The 16472-nt window shown below is 36.8% G+C and overlaps 1 protein-coding gene across 1 annotated transcript in view; it reads left to right on the top strand.

Moving 5' to 3' along the window:
• Positions 1–16472, top strand: part of LOC114355830 (LIM domain transcription factor LMO4) — a 115802-nt gene that overhangs the window by 38523 nt on the left and 60807 nt on the right. The gene's annotated exons all lie outside the window — the stretch shown is intronic.

Raw genomic sequence — 16472 nt, 5'->3', positions numbered from 1 at the left:
TTAGAACACCCTGGCTTAGTTTAGCCCCATCCCCGGCACAAACAATGGACACCGAAATTTGGCTCTTCTAAATCCTGACAGACACTGGACCGGCTCTCATATCCATTATACATTGCTTCGTGCCATGATGCAGGATCAATGTAGTATACGTACCTATAACACTCTTTCGTCTTGCTTTCTACCGAATTTAATCAACTTCCAAATTGAATTTAGCTAACCCCGCTCCAGGCTCCTAATTAGTGCCTGTTACGGCAAGGAATTCGTATAGCGGCTCGCGATCGATCTTCCCACTGATCATCGATAAAGGCTTAGTTTTTAGTCCGTCATCTTACGATGACAATAGCTTGTCTGTCAAACGCCCAAAAAAGTATACCGAGAAAGCCGCGGGCGCATTGTTATGAAAATGCTTGGAACCGTATTTTCTACCTGAGAGTGGGACAAAAAGTACACAGTTTTGCACACAACGCGATCCACGCCGCGCTGGGATCGTCTAAATTGGTCTCGTTAAGACGCTAAGGATTAATTTAGGACGTAGATAACAATGTTTTAATTAAACTCATACAGCAATTGTTGCTTGGCTTCGCTGATGTAACCGGTAGGTACGGTTAGGCCACGGCAATGTCAACGATTATGGAAATTTATACCTTCAAAGATTAACTGTTAGCTATTCGTTGTGTAGAAATAGAAGGGGTATTGGCAATTCATTTGCGATATTTCGACCAGACCATAACTTGCGGAGTCGTAAGAAACGCTCGTAACCAATTTGGGACGAGGTCTATTCAAGTTTGATCGTATCCATAAAATTAATTGATATGGAATATACCACAATTAGGCTGGTACTTTGTATCTATTAAGTCCAACCATAAAATTATCATCGCATAGAACGAGACCTAATGGAAAGGTTAAATTAATTAAAATTGTTCAATATAGCATCAATTATAATTTTAAACTCTTCTGCGTAGGCGTGATGATTGTTAAAATATTTAATTAACTCACATCTTCATAAGATTCAAAATCGAACGTCTCTATACCTTCATAAAGTTTGGTCAATTAATGAATCAACAAAAAGTAAAACCAAACTTACCTAAATCTGCGTCAAACATAATTATCACAGCTTTTAATGATAACAGATCTTATACAGACATCGAGAATTTGTTAATGATGTTCAAAAATAAGTCCCACCATACACACTGGGCAGAACAAGGGTCCTACTACACAAAAGTGATTCGAAATATTCTTCACTCTATCTCTCACACTCCTGCCATTTCTTATTCATCTCGCAATCTCAACAAGACCGTGGACTAACGTGACAAGATATACTTACATTTATTTATTTAACAGTTCGTAGATAATTTCACATAAATTATGATAGAGTCAAAAAGACACATACCTACATACTCGTAGAAAGCTAGTTAGCGTAATCTATATTTAGCTTTTTCTAGCAGAACATTTTTAAATACTGAAATGTATTTCTTCAAGCGGAATCGAAAGGGTGGAACCTAGAGTGAGTAAGAAAGATAGAACTGATTCAATGTCGATTCGTTTTACAGAGTAGATCCCCAGGTACAGAGTGGGGCGGCCACGTGGACCGCAGCTGCCCGCACCCTCGCGCTAATTAGCTAAACGCACGGCATTCCACCCAATTACCGACAACACCCGCTTTTTAGGGTCCCGTTGTCAAGGTGACACAAATAGATTTCATCTAAGAATCTAGGGCGTCTAGTAGAGAAAGTATAAACGCGTTTTATTAGATTTCATTCATCTACGAGATAATGTTCTAACCATTAACACAGGGAAAGGTAGAGCAAATTAAAGATGGAGGAACAAAAATTTCGATTTTATCTCATGAAAATCTTTTATTCACGTATGATAAACGTATTAAAAATATAAGGAAAATTTCAGCATGTAGTAAGTAAGGATTTTTTCTGGCGGGGTATTCACACAGTGACAGAACCCTAGATTATTTCTTGTGTAGGTGTAGCACGTGTAACAGTGCTAGAATTAGGTACACAGAAATTCACTCATCAAGTGTGGCACGAGCCACTGCAAGCGTTCCACGACATCCGACCCCGTGTTTGGCGTTCATATAAATTCGTTTTACACTGATTTCCCTTGTTTACCGGCGGTTGAGCCAAACTAGAGCGAAGAGTGGGCCGACCGCGGCGCGGCTCGTGCGTCGTAGATTCGATAAAGCTCGTCTCACAGTTGACAGAGACGGCGCGGCTAACGAGCGGGGCCGGCAGGTGGGGCCGGGGGCTGAAGAAGTGCGGTTCCGTGCATGTCTCTGCTGATTGACCCGCGTCACTCGGCAAACAACAACTAACGAGTCGTCCCCCGCGCCTTCAGGTAATTCGCTCGAATCACTCCCGCGGCCGCCCGCCGACTTTACTTACACGCCTCCACTGATTGAGACTCCTTAACGAAATTAACGCTCACTCACGCAAACAACTGCGCGTTTATCCGCCGCCTTTTGTCCCGATATGATGGATTGCGGTCTCGCTCCACAAAGACGCTGATGATCCTTCGCGCTGCTGATTACTGTGTGCGCACGAAATTAGTAAGTGTTACGACGTATGCGGGCACGAAAGCGGAAGCGTTATATAAACATTAGCCGGCTTAATTCGAGTTTTATAATGATTTATAACGCCTCTATTGTTTGGATGAAGACGTTAATACCGTGCGTGTATCGAACCCGTAGTACAATGTTCGACTGTGTGTAAATGAAGCGTATACGGGAGAATCGACGTTAAGTTGACTATTGAGATGGGACGTTATCTTCTGGAACATGTTTAACAAAAAGCTTGAAAAAGGCTTCCTTTATAAGTTGTTACCACCTATGGGATCATTCTGCATAAATTATTTGGAGGTCATGAACTAGATAGGTCGCGATTCGTTCTAGATAAAACAAAAACTATAATCATAATAATATTTCCTTTCTGTTCCAACATGTTTTTAATAAGCATGTTATACTTATATCAGGCTGTTCAATTTAAAGGTCAACCTATCCCTAATTATTTCAAAACAAAGCAGTCCCATTACAACTCAAATACATCTCATTACATCCGATCGTAAACCTAAACCTTGAAAAAGTCCCCACGCAACATAGGGCACGTCCACCTATCAGTTGAAAGCGGGTTCGTTAGGACGCGTGCGGGCTCCGTCAATCAAGGCAATTGCCGCTCAATCGGCAATCAGCCCCCGCCCGCCTAACGAGCCGGCCCCGTGAAATACCAACTTCTTAAAACTAACTCCTGATGGCTCGGTGTTGTGGAATTTGACGCGGATTTTTGCAGTTCTGCTGCAGGATTTATGCACTTGGATTTCTTATATCTACAGTAATTTTTCAAAGGGAAAATAACTTTATTTATTTGACTTGCATAATCAATAGAAATAGTTAATCTTCTCATAAACATTGAAAAAATACTCGAAATCTGAAAAAGGGGGGATTAAAGTTTAAAATCAATGTAGGTACATGAACTCGAATAAGTACAACACGGATCATTTTAAAGATGTGCATAGTCGCGGGTAAAAACTAGTACATACCCACCTACTTTATAAGAAGTAAATCAAGGAGCGATTCCCTCCCCGCGAGCCTTACGAGTTGACCCCGCGAATCACCAACATCTAACTTCCACCCGCATTTGCAATAGAATTTATGACGAATCTTTTCTGTATCCAAACGCGATTGGATTCTTGTTGCATGAAAATTCGAGACGTGAAATGGTGCATTTTTAGGGTTCCACCTCTTAAAAGCAAAATATGAAATGTGGTACAAAGATCCTCCTGACCTGGTCCTGACTCCTGATGACCTGGAATCATGAAATTTGGTAAGTAGCAATATCTTAATATAAAGGAGACATTTTTCAGGAATTGTTGAGTCGATAGATTTGAATTTGAGTAAAGAAGAGTAGGAGAAAAATTTAGAATTAGAAGTATGGAGAAAAAGGTGAGTACGGAACACTCAGTGGGCAAGCTCATCTTGCACTTGGGAGGCTTCTATCAAATAATAATATATATATATATATATAGCAATCACCAGGCAGAAGTATTGATAGGTTTTTGGACACGTGTCTGAGGACATTGAGACGTCTTTAAGGCTGGGTTGCACTATCTTACTTTAACATTGACAATCGTCAAAAATCTGTCAAACTCCATACAAAAACACCGTTTATAGTCAAAGTTACGGTCAAAGTTAGGTGGTGCAACTCAGCCTAAGAGTTCAAGATATTGACGGTCGGAAAGATTTGGCTCATAAATTCGTTATAGAAGACCGATAACTTCTGTAAAGTTGGTTAAGTAGGTAGGTCAAGGATATGAATTGCCGCCACAGAATTAACTGCCAGTTGGTCTATATTTTTCCGTTATCTTTTGACAAAATATCGGCCAGAAACATTCCGTATTACTTACATCATTTCTCTAAAAGATAATGTTCTACAAGTAAATAATACTCCTCAAATGAATAAACGATACCAATAAATATATCAAACAGAGTACAAAGCTGTCAACTTTCGTCCAATTTACAATCTAGGACACGGGTGAAAATCGACGCCAAAGAAATAACCCTTTAAAATATGTAGCGCGAACTGCTAACTGCAGTTACACTAACTGGCGCATTTGCAACGCCTCGCTCCTCACTGCGAACTTTTAGCCGTGTATAACTATTAGTTCTGACTGTATTTCGTTTGAAGATATATTATTTTTTCAAATATACAGGGTGACTGGAACTGAACCCGCCATAGCTAATATGCGTATAGAGGAGGTCATTTGCTAATTATTGAACCTTACTTTCTATGGCTATAGTTTTATAGTTTAAGAGATATGACAATTTTTATACTTGTTTCAGATTTTCCCGAAATTTGACCTAAAAACTGCTTGAATTTTTTTTCTCGCATGATTTTAACCGATTTTTTTATTTGATACTAATATGGCATAAACCTTTAGTCAAATAAAATAAAATTCAGATCTAGATAATGATTCAATAACTAGTTACGACCCGCCAAAGTTCAACAAAAGTACAAACCACGATAAAAAATTCAAATTCGATTTCAATTTAAGAAAAAACTAATGGTGATAATGGATTGCCAATGATCTTAAAAATATCTCTACCTTCTCTTCTTTCCAATGACATATCACACTTAGTAATTAGATATTGAAATTTATTAAAAATTCAAAGTTTATGGAAGAAAATGGAGTAATTTACGAAAATTATCCATACAAAGTTTCTTCAAACAACTCATATTTTCTGCTATACCTACTCCTTTTCATAACTATTTTCGTGTTTTTTTTAAAATGAATTTAAAAATAATAATCACATTATAAAGAAAAAAAAATTAAAAAAATTCAAAATCAACTTTGTATGGATAAATTTTTGTATTATTACTCCATTTTCTTCCATAATCTTTGAATTTTTGATAAATTTCAATATCCAATTACAACGTGTGATATATCATTGGAAAGAAGAGAAGCTGGAGATATTTTTAAGATTATTGGAAATCCATTATCACCATTAATTTTTGTTTCAATCGAATTTGAAGTAGAATTTTTTATCGTGGTTTGTACTTTTGTTGAACTTTGGCGGCTTGTAACTAGCTATTCAATCATTATCTGGATCAGAAATTTATTTTATTTGAATAAAGACATATTCGATAATAATATCAAATAAAAAAAAACTGTTGAAATCACGCGAGAAAAAAAATTGAAGCAGTTTTTAGGTCAAATTTCGGAAAAATCTGAAAAAAGTATAAAAATTGACATATCTCCTAAACTATAAAACTTTAGCCATAGAAAGTAAGGTTCAATAATTAGCAAATGACCTCTTCTATACGCCTATTAGCTATGGCGGGTTCAGTTCCAGTCACCCTGTATAAAGGATTTGAAAAAAGTTTTAGAAGGACCTAAGCTTAACTTTAGCTGTATTTGGGACCTGTTTAAGCGCTCTAGAAAGGGACTGAGTAGATACTGAATAAAAGATTCGATTTGATTTGATTTGATTTAACTCTTACACTATGTGTCTATTTTTCTGACTTCATCTGTCATGAAACTTTAAAATGACCTCTGTTGGCGCCCAACGTGTTAAATTGCGTATTCTTACATCGTTTTTCTCACTTACACAACAGTTGTTAACTAAAAAATGATCGATTTTTTAAATATTTCAAATAAAAATCCTTTAATCTGTTTCCAAAATGGTTAGTACAGTCGACCGCACATTTAACTGTACATTTTCGTTGCAAAAGCACCCCTATGACAACTACAAAAGAGACTTCAGTTAATGTGTTGTCTGTACAATGAAGGCCCGCGCAATAATATTTTGTTTAGTCTGCGTCAGGGCTAACGACTGGCCCACGTAAGCGGGAACCGCAGACGGAATTTCCCCACAGAGTAGTCTACGTATCCTAAATATGGAAGTTGGAGGGAAATTTAATCGGACACACGACTTTTTTATTGTCATGAATACGAATAAGCGATATTCAAATAATGTGAGCGAGCGTTAAATTAAATGTTTTTTATTCTTTATATTTTTATGTAGAGGCCTACGTAAGCTACGATTAGTCTATAGGACTTGAGTTAAATTCCCAGATAAGACACACACTGTAATTGTTTCCTTTGGTTACATTGCATTTTGCAGGCTTAAATAATCTAATTGCCTGGAAAAACCTAATTCTGATGTAGGTAATTAATTAAAAACAGGAACTTACAGAACACTTAATTCTGTATTTACGCTTCGAAAAAAAATCGCATTAGATTTTAATTACATTTTAATTAAAGAAACTAAAAAAGCCTTACTTTAAATCTCATTAGCAACATTTAATAACACCCCGAGTATCGGTTCTATTCGTCCGTTTTTCAATTCCCTTTCTCTTCCAACTTTTAATAAAAAAAATGTTTGCGTTAATTAACGTAGAATTCGTGCACACCACAGTTCCGTAAAACTGTATTATCACGAACATATTTATTACTGGATGTCGAAACGTATTTATTAAAGGCCGCGGCCAGGGGCGGGCTCGGCGTCCAATTTGGCCAGTCGTTAAGGCGCAAAAGACGCACAGTTTAATTGCAACCGCTCGCCCCTAATGAGGCCCTGTGTCCCGGACTCGAGCGATCTCGTGCACAAATTGACATTGTACGTAAATTGATGTCGCCAAACTACGCTGTGGGACGCTAAAGCCCGGAGATTTTAAAGATACACTAACTAACGTTCGAGTTGGGAACTGATAATGAGCGGTTCTAAGGTAAACTCCGCCATTAAGTTGTTAATAGCTTGTTTTGTGCTACAGTTTTTGGGTATTCCCTATGATAACAAACATGACTAATTGATAAGATAATTTAAATAATTAAGCATAGTTACAAAACGAAATTACCAAAGTACACCTTAAACCTTACAAACTGGGAACTTACATGACTAGCATTAAAGTCCTGGAACCATCGTAAAGAATCAAATTAATCTAATCCATATAACTCACTTCTACTGCTAATCTTCCAAAATACGATTAGGTTTGGTTGCAATACTAAAATGTTATTCAACTTTGACCAAGTTAGTTGTTTCGGTACATCGGTCTGGAGCGCGATTGGATTACGCCGGCGTATGACTTCGATTAATTTCGTTTGTCTCTTTGTCCGGCCAATGTCCGGCATCTCTGAAACTAAAACCGTCGGGCATAAGCCAGAGCGGGCCTAATCTTAGCTCTCAACTCGATTACTCCCCAGTCCGGCCCTGTTCAATATTGAGTTCAATATTATTGAACATTTCAAATTCTATTCGCCGTTGTTTATGTGCTAGGCAAATGGCTAATGCTGAGTTTGTTCGTCAAGCAATTATGTTGTTTTGTATCTATTAGTTATTTGTATCATAGAAATAGAATATTCGATTTATATTGAGTAAGTAATATCCTATTCAATTATCTCACATTCCGAAATATTTTCGTTGTATTTGCTAACTAAACTTGGATTTGCGAGCCAGTTTCATTAATTTTCTAAAGGTTTTCTACAGGCTACACTTCGGAGAATGTGCGAAAGAATTACACGAATTAATTCCACCAGCCACCTTCCATCATCGGGGAACCAGACGCAGGTTAGCGTACCATCCCTATATTGTTGACATTCCACCAGCTCGTACTAAGCGTTTCGATGACTCTTTTATAATGCGAACAGCTAGGGACTGGAATTCGTTGCCTGCTGCTGTCTTTCCCGAAAACTATAATCCGGGCCTCTTCAAGGCGAGAGTGAATAGGGCAGACATGTACCATCCTAGACTGCATCCCACTTAACATCAGGTGCGATTGTGGTCAAATACCTGCCTTGTTATGCATAAAAAATAATAATTAATGTTTGACTAATTCCATGCAAGAATACTAACAGTAGTAGAATCGAAATTATTTTATGTGTAAAGTAAGCGTTAGATTTATAAAAAAATATAAAAAATCTATCATTTTAAATCGGGAAAACACTTTGTAGAGCGGCACAGCAGCTATACAGGGTGGAATTTTGTAATGCCACCTGAAAGGAAAATACGGGAAAGTAAGTAAGAGAACTGCATTCAAAGTTCTCTTTCTTTTCAAAAGTAAAGGAATGTTTTCTTTGAGTGAAATTTTATATCTTCAGTATTAAAGTACTTTCCTTTCAGGTGGCATTACAAAATTCCACCCTGTTAGTTAATATCATGTATTTCAGTGTACGGTGCTTTTCGTATGAAGGAACTTGGAAACACTGTAATCCGATTATACCTGGTCTTTCTTTTATTATACTATGAACCTCTACTTTATTAAGTTCCTGTGGTATACTTTCACTAAATTCTGCTTCATAACCACCAAGATATCATCAAAATTTGTGTGTTATGCTACAACTAATTAGAAGGAAGTGGTTTTACAAATTAATTGTAATGTAGCATCTAGCAATAAATTTTATTGGTATCATTATTGAGATCTAAATAGTTGTAACATCCGTGACTTCCGTGGACTATAAACGCTGGCAACAATTTGCTTGTTTTTCTAATTGGGTAATAATTACATTTTAAATTATGTATATTTATTTTAAGACTAGAGGAAAAACCTGAGAAAACCATGGGTCAGCACCACCCCGTCATACGCATCGCGTGTAGGATCCCATAATATTCTTTTCCTAAATAATTTATTATTTTCCTGAATAATTGTTGTTTATAAACAACTAGCTGGCCCGGCGAACTTTGTTCCGCCTTAATGGCAATAAATAAGCAGACTTTTTTTTAATTTCGAACGGGATAAAAAGTATCCTATGTCCTTCTCCTGGCTCTAAACTACCTCCCTGACAATTTTCAGCTAAATCGGTTCAGCCGTTCTTGAGTTATAAGCGAAGTAACTAACACGACTTTCTTTTATATATATAGATAAATGCCTTTATTTAGTGATGTGGTGCTTATCGTTCCAGTAAAATGTTATTTTGAAAATTTGTGAATTGTACCACTGTCTGTACCATAAGAAGGAAACAACGTTACAAGACCATAGGTAAGTATAATGAGTAAAGTTAGGGTTGACACAATACAAATACATTTTACCTACTTACGAAGCTGGCAAAAGCGCAAGCCTAAAGTCACTTTAGTAGAAATTTAAATTAAAAACAAACGCACCGGCCTGATAATCTGTGTGGCCCCAGATAACAGCGTTCAGTTTTGATCATGGACTTGACCGTGCAGCGCATTCATCAGGCCAATCTATAGACTCTGTGGGCGACATGAAATGTGCCTTGCGTAGGGCTGCCAACTCGAACGTTTTAAGCAACAAATAGCTAATAAGTAGCAGTTATTATTTTAGGGTTTATTAATATTTAATTGTACTACTCAATACTTTACTCAATACTCAGTAATTTATTGCATTTCACTGTTGTTTACAAGATCTTACAAAATACACAAATTTTGAGCATTGTGAACCCTGTGCACAACATCAAAGGAGCCTATGAAATGTCACTCAAATTTCAATCCATACTTAAGAAATCAAGAGATTTGCCGCGGCTTCTTCTTAAGCTTCTCCAGATATTATGTAGTTTCTAAGTGGTGGTAGAGCAAGCTTATATTTGGGATATGTATGAGTGCCCTGAAAACTATCTAGGATTGACCCGGTCACAGATTTGGATCTATTTTTTATTTTATAACGAGTATTTTTAAAATTTTAAATATGATATTTATTTGCTATCTATATATATAAAAGAAAGTCGTGTTAGTTACTCCACTTATAACTCAAGAACGGCTGAACCGATTTAGCTGAAAATTGTCAGGGAGGTAGTTTAGAGCCAGGAGAAGGACATAGGATACTTTTTATCCCGTTCGAAATTAAAAAAAAGTCTGCTTATTTATTGCCATTAAGGCGGAACAAAGTTCGCCGGGTCAGCTAGTTTTTTTTAAGTAGGTACTTAACTACTCACCGTCCACTAATAGTGTTACAGTAAACAATATGTCAGTCAATCAGATATTACTTACGACGGAGCATGATAGCTGCCTATTAGATAGAAATGAAAGAAAGAAAGAAAGAAAAATTATTTATTTGACAACTTAAAAAAAAACAAAGGGCAATATAAAAATACAATTATAAAAAAAAAATAAATGTTGCCAAAAAGGTTACCCACTCAGTATCATCTTGACAGTTGACATTTTACTGCCAAGTGCCAAGACACTGGTTTTCAGTGGGTACCTTGTACGCAGGGGCAAAAGAATGTAATAAATTAAAAAATATAATAATATATATAAACTCAAATCAATTAAAAATTCACATTAAAATAAAATTACAATAACAATTACAATAAAATTAACGAAAAACAATACAATTACTAATTTCAAATAAACATGTCAAGAAAAAAAAAAATATTAAAATTCACAATAAAATAAAAATTATAATAAGAATAAAAATTTACGATAAAAAAAACAATTAATTTCAAGTAAACATGTCAAAAATGAATTAAAAATTCACATTAAAAAAAAATTAAATATAAAATGAATGAAATGCATTTGCGTGTGTTGTAATTCATGCTTGTTAACTATAAATGAAATTAGGTATTAATTATAAACCTGTTAATTATTGTACACTTATTAAGTTCACTCTTTAGATATCTTTTTATTAATAACAAAATTTTAGATGATTAAAAAATTAGAAAATATTGTCATTACACATTTCAATTTAGATTAATATTTACGTTATCTACTTACATCGTTTTGTACATCCACTTAGATATACAATCATGATTATTTCGAACCCTATTTAAATGTTATAAAGCTTTAAATCCTTTGGAAGAAATTGAGATTTTGTAGTAGCTTTATTAAGCTGTACAATGTTTAACCTGTAGGTGGCAGCCCTGGCCGATGCAGTACATGTGCCGAACTGTAAATCACCGCAAAACGCAGATATTTGCCCAGCAACAGCTGACTGCTGCTTTTTCGCGTATCGACCTTACGTCATATCACCTCGCTATGGTATTAAAACAGTCGTGAAAGAAATACCAGCAATAGTGGAAACCCATAGAGGTATTTGTCTGAACAAAAGATTTTTACCAAACAAAAAACAATTTTTTGCCTCAATAAGTTGCCTGAAGAGCTAATCATTTAAATTCTTTATTAGCATGTTAGGCCTTTTTAAGAGCATTTAATACAGTCGTTATCATAGTCAACAGGTCATAGTCTCCAGAAACACAGCCTTCGTTAATTTAACTCATGGGCGAATTTTGGTCATATCAAAATTTCACCAGAATATTTAACTATTCTATACGAGTACCTAATCAAAAGTATATCCTGCATAATATTCCAAAACTATTCTTTTCAATTTTACTTGGAATAATTTGTCGTCTCTATTCTTCGTTGATTCACGTACGAACGTGGCTTTTCAATAACTTTGTAACGATGTCTGTGGTGTGTCTTGATCACTCGTCTGCGTTGTATCGACGCTCCGTACGAACATCTGTCGACGAAGAGCGCAGGCTTTCGGCGACATTTGTCGGCGTCGCCGTCGGCGTCAGAACATGTCGGCCAATGTCGTCGGTGAAGTCTTGTACACTGGCCAATCTCGTCGCGTAGTCTTTGTTACGTTAGATTGCTACCGGTGGTTTCTTAATTGGACAGTCTTGACTTGTTATGGACAACTATGTTTGTACCTATACTACGACTCAGAGGTAAAATACAATAAAGAGCGTCTAACGCACGTATTGACAAACATTACTATGAGGTCTCACAGTGCGCGTGGTTGCACAGGGTGACACACGAACCAATCACAGAGCTCTATTCAAGGCTGTGGGTTCGATTTGCTGCTTCACTTAAGCAAGCATCGTTTGTGAATACGGGCGTAGAAGTCGTGTGCAATTTTTCAGTCAAACAACTAGGTCGCTATCAAATTTAAATCCGCTCATGATTTCCCTTCAGACTTAAATAGACACGCTGGCATTTAGTTATTTCTGTACTCATTAAATTGATGACAAGTTCATAATTGGCCTGTCTAGACTTACTTCGTCGCAAATTGTCGGATTGCTGTACGCAACTAATAAATATTGCAATTATGAAACCACGAACAGTTAATTGTATCGGTTTTCATTTTAAAATCAAATCTAAATTGGACATTAGGAGTGTGTGTTTAGATAGAATAATCTCGTTAAATAAAACAACGTATTAAATTGGGGCGTGTGTTGGAAAATGAGTGAAACTTTATTCAATTAACTAACGCCTTCATCGCTTCAAGTTGGGGCTGCGTGGAGTATAGACTCATACGAGCGCCCATAATATGGCTTTAAGGGTAGCAGCCGCGCCCTGCGGTATGATACTGGCTGAATTTTTAAATTGAGAGTCTGTGAATGAATGAAAATTTTTTATTTGGAAATTGTGAAATATTTAGATTGGTGGACGTAATGTGTCACTGTAATAGGCACGTAAGTAGGTATTGTAAATTCATAACGATTCGTTATCCATGTATTTCTTATGTTTATCCAATCTACTGAATCATTTCTTTTAAGTAATTGAGCTTATCTAAATATTCCTATGCATAGGACACTTCATTTGCTGTACGCAAATACAAAGCTTTCTCTCTTGCTTTATCTAGGTAGCTACCTGTTCGATTGTATTTAAATTGTGCACAAGGAACAAATGTCATTTAAATATTAAGTAACCGAACCGTCCTTTCTCTTAGTAATATCAAACATGTTTTGCAAATAAACAAATGTACCTGGTTAATACGTTGCACAAGGACTAAAACAAACAACACGTTCTTCAGTACTTGGTTACGCACATTTAATGAACAAATAATTTAAAGTAAGCAAATTGGCAAATAGTTGTTCCGAGCAAAATGAACGGCCTGTTCGTTTTGTGAGCGTAAACTAATCTAGACATTGAGGCGCTTATTAAAAGGTTTTAAAACATGTACTTGTTTAACTTAATTAGACTGCTTAATTAGTTTAGAGGCCATGGGAGTTTAGCGCGCTGAAGGTCAATTACTCCGATAAGCGTCTAACTACCAAGAACGTTTTGCAATGTGACTCAATTTAAAAAAAAAAATTGAGCTACAACGAGTATGTAAATAAATAGTACACATTTTGATACTTGAGGCTTACTAAAGTTGACGATATACGAAGTTGTTTTACACGATTAAAAATGTACGTTGTTTATGTGATGGCCTTCCGATGACATTAATTTGGCGTGGAATAATTGAATATTTTTCTTTGGATTGGCGTAACTATATCAAATACAGATTTATTTATATTTTAGAAAATATTGGTTTTAATGTAAAGTTCTTGCAATAAAACATCCAATTTTCCTCCCGCAACGCACCCCGTTGCCAGTTTCGGGCCAGTCCCAGCCAGGCGCTTACCTCACCGCGGGCGGCCGACCCGTCCTCACGAGGGGGTGAGGCCGATGTTAATTAATAACGTCTGTCTCACGAGCTCTAACGACGCCGTCACGAGTACATTATTTAGCCACCTGATTAGTTCGCAAGCACCCGCCCGCGGCGCTAATTACTGGTTCAATTTGATTTGGTGCACTATCACTAATTGGCACTGTTATTCGGTGCCATTGATGTGGTTGGACTTGGACCGTTTCTGAACGTTTGCTTGGACTGGAAGAGGCGAGTGGGGCGTTTATTAATTGTTTGATGTGCTGCTGTTATTATTAATGCTAGTGATTGAAACTGGCGGAGTTTTTCTTTTGTTATTAATTTTATTTCGTTAATTCCTATTACGCAGGCTTTTTGTTATTCAATATCTCTAACTCTGTCAATCACTACAATCTTTAAAAAAATATCTAAGTAAAGTTACTGAGGAGACTGGTAGAGTACTTATGCTAGCCAGCATTAAGTCCGGCACTATACAATATTGAAGTGCAAAAAGTTTAAATAAATAAACAAAACATTTTTAGAAGTCTCCAAATACTTATAATCTTTTGTATTTGACATTTAATTTAACCACCATGAAGTCCGTAAGCACCCATCAGCGGCGCTAATTACTGGTTTAATTTTATTTGGCGCAGTATCACTAATTTGCACTGTTACTTGTCCCATTGTACATCGGACTGGGACGGTTCCCGCAACTTTTGCTTGCTAGAGCTCGGGCACAATTGCTTGGATTTGGGATGCTTAATAGAGTTTGATTTGTCACTATACTCGTACAGGTAGAGCTCTATCAAGAAAATATTGTAGTTGACTATAAAATAAATATTGCGCGATGATTAAAAGCAAAATAACTGTAGATTGCCTGATTTCCATATTTTTAATGAATTTCAGGCATTTGTTTTTCCTAACATAATTGTACTGTCAATCAACTGTCAGAAAACTAGCTTTGCCTCGAGCTTCCACTGGAATAACGCTAAGCTAGTCGATCTCTCGTATGTAACGCGAATTTGCATCTTTTATCAACCTGCCTTTAATATTTATTGATGTATTTATTTTTCTTTATTCAGAAAACCACAGCTCTTTATAATCATAATCCAAACAGCCAATAATGAATTCTGTAAATTATTACAATCTCGTAAAAAAATGTAAAATAAACTTTTGTTGCTGGAACTAGGACTCTCTCAGAATCTCCACATTATTCACTTTCTTTTACTGTTCAGTCTCTCTATTAATAGTAAAATGAAAGACCAAACCTCACTTCGACATTGAGTTACAACAATTGTTATTAGTAACGCAAAACAAACAGAATAAATTATTACCGAGATGGAATTCACTATCTGCGTAGCAATGAATACGCAAATTGGGCGTTTAAATAGAAAAACAATCACTAGAATTTAAAAACCTTTTGTGAAACGCAAGAGCGAGCCAGCTGGCGCTGAATAAATTGGACTGCAACTATTAACTGTTTACACTTTGTTACGAGTGAGTGACTAATAAAATATGAAATCGAGTCTCCACGGCCGCTGCTCACGTGCTATCGTCAGCAGGACTGGGCGCGTTTTATTTCTATTCTATTATTAAAGTGTTTAATTTAGGGCAACAGTTTTACACACAAAACGATCAAAACGCAATCTGCCGGCACCGAATAGGAAACCTATTCGAAATTGATATGGGTGGAGCGCAATGCCGCGTCGCGCCTATGCAGCCTCGTAAACGACGCCCGCCCGGGTACAAACGGCCTAACACACGATAAAACTTTCGATCCTATGTAACAGACATTAGATCGAAATTGACACAGCACGCGGTTGCAACGAGACGTGTTACATAGACGGACGAATTTCGTTAATAAATAAACGTAGTGCCCGACCGTCCGACTGGCTTCGAAAATAGGGAAAAAAACGCGAGCGAAAATTTGGCGCAAGTATGACAGGGTAGGCTGACGTGTCGTACACAAATCATTATTCGATACCACCGCTGTCAAAGGAATTTTTAATAATGTTTACAGTCCGAGATTCGGTTAGTTCCACAGCTTCCACTTGTCAGGTGACGAATGGTGTCCGCCGAGATATTTTTGTAACGCGCGCATTGATTTGCATGGACAACTGTTAAATCCTTTTTTTACGCATTCCGTTTGGGCACTGTTAAATTCTGGCTATTTTTAATTTTTATGCGTCAACTGTTTCGGGATTGTGCATGTTATCTTGTGACATTTCAAAAGCACGCGTGCGATACGAAAACCAATTCACTAGTCTACACACAAGCACGTAATTCTATTAACCCTCTCGCGCTTGCGTCAAAAAGCCGTAACTACCAACTCGATTACGGAATTTACGTGTGTTTTAATTAAGATACGCCGCCAATAACCGTACGTCTGCTATGAGGATCAAATCGTATCAATTAAGGGGAAGCGCTCTGCAAACTCCGAGTGTCGGTAGCGACGTTAGCTAGTTATAGGTCTCGTCTGATCTTAATTAACCTCATGTGTTAACCTCGGAGCTCCTGCACTCTATTCACAGCCCGTGTAAAACAAACAACTCATGCCCGTTTTCACCATCAATCCCTAATTTTTAAGTGACCCCTATGTAAACAAAATTCCTGTTATGTGTTACCATAGGAGTCATTTAAAAATTAGGGATTGATGGTGAAAAT

The sequence above is a fragment of the Ostrinia furnacalis genome, unplaced genomic scaffold (assembly GCF_004193835.3).
Source record: "Ostrinia furnacalis isolate ACB-3 unplaced genomic scaffold, ASM419383v2 OfSCF2566, whole genome shotgun sequence".
Taxonomy (NCBI): domain Eukaryota; kingdom Metazoa; phylum Arthropoda; class Insecta; order Lepidoptera; family Crambidae; genus Ostrinia; species Ostrinia furnacalis.
Note: the sequence above shows the minus strand (reverse complement) of the source record. Positions and strands in the feature narration are given on the sequence as shown.